This window comes from Myotis davidii, unplaced genomic scaffold (genome assembly GCF_000327345.1).
Source record: "Myotis davidii unplaced genomic scaffold, ASM32734v1 scaffold120, whole genome shotgun sequence".
NCBI classification, from domain to species: domain Eukaryota; kingdom Metazoa; phylum Chordata; class Mammalia; order Chiroptera; family Vespertilionidae; genus Myotis; species Myotis davidii.
Window position 1 is genome coordinate 1363866 of NW_006294778.1, and position 1139 is coordinate 1365004.

A 1139-nucleotide genomic window follows, 5' to 3' on the forward strand; every position below is an offset into this window, starting at 1 on the left:
CGGCGCCACCTGGGGGCGCGAGGAGCCCACGGCGCAGGCGCCAGGACTGCAGCCGGCGCGGCTGCCTTGGCTCTGCCCCTGCCATGGCTGTGCAGACTCGCTCCACGTGGTCCTGGGGAATGTTCACCCTGAAGCGGCGACTGCAGACGACGCCCCTGCCGCTCCGCAAGGCCCAGGTGTGCCTGGTTCTTTCCCGGGGCCCTTCGTGGCGCCCAGCGCCTGCGTCATCTGCTCAGAGAAGCCTCAGTGGTTCTCAACCTTCCTCATGCCGCGACCCTTTAATACAGTTCCTCATGTTGTGGTGACCCGCAACCATAAAATTATTTTTGTTGCTACTTCATAACTGTAATTTTGCTACTGTTAGGAATTGTAATGTAAATACTGATATGCAGGGTGTATTTTCATTGTTCGCGACCCACAGGTTGAGAACCGCTGCAGGTGGAACCCAGGCTCTGGTAGTTTCCTCCTATTCCAGCAAAATGTAAAAAACAGCTTGTAGTCAGTGATCTGTGTCGGAGAGTATGTTAGTATTCTGTTGCTGCATAACAGTCACGCCAAAGCTTAACACCTTAAAACGACAAACGTATTGCCCCACAGGTTCTGCAGGTCGGGAACTGGGGCCTGGCTTGGCTGGGTGGTTCCGTCTTGGCTTCTCGGGCAATTACAGTCAGGATGGAGGCCAAGGCTGCAGTTATCTGAAGTCTTTTTTTAAAATACCAACAGGGCCATTTATCTGAAGTCTTGACCTTGGGCTGGAGATGTGCTTCCAGCGTGGCTTGCTCGCATGACTGTTGGCAGGAGGTCAGTTTTACGCTGCACGGACCTCCACGTGAGGCCACTTGAGTGCCCCCATGGCCTGGCATCTGGCTTCCGTCAGTGCCAGTGATCGCAGGGAGGCCAAAGCAGAAGCCACGGTGTCTTCTTGTGATCTAGCCTTAAAAGTCAGGCACCAACACTTTTGTCATATTCTATTGATCCCAAACCAACCCTTCAGCGTGGGAAGATTAACCCAAAGGCATGAATACAATCAATAGGCAGGGCTCCTTCGTAGCCATGCGGGAGGGTCTGACAATAAGGTAAATGAAAACTACATAGGGGAGAGAGTAGGTCTCCCAGTTTCATCCTTGTCTGGTAGCCAC

At 53.3% G+C, this 1139-nt stretch overlaps 1 long non-coding RNA gene across 1 annotated transcript in view; it reads left to right on the forward strand.

The window, feature by feature from the left end:
* Nucleotides 1-6: 6 nt before the first annotated feature.
* The window catches only part of LOC107184033, an 8013-nt gene continuing 6880 nt past the window's right edge, over nt 7-1139 (forward strand). The window contains exon 1 of the long non-coding RNA XR_001514847.1: nt 7-176. This is a non-coding gene — a long non-coding RNA (uncharacterized LOC107184033). The remainder of the gene's footprint in view (nt 177-1139) is intronic.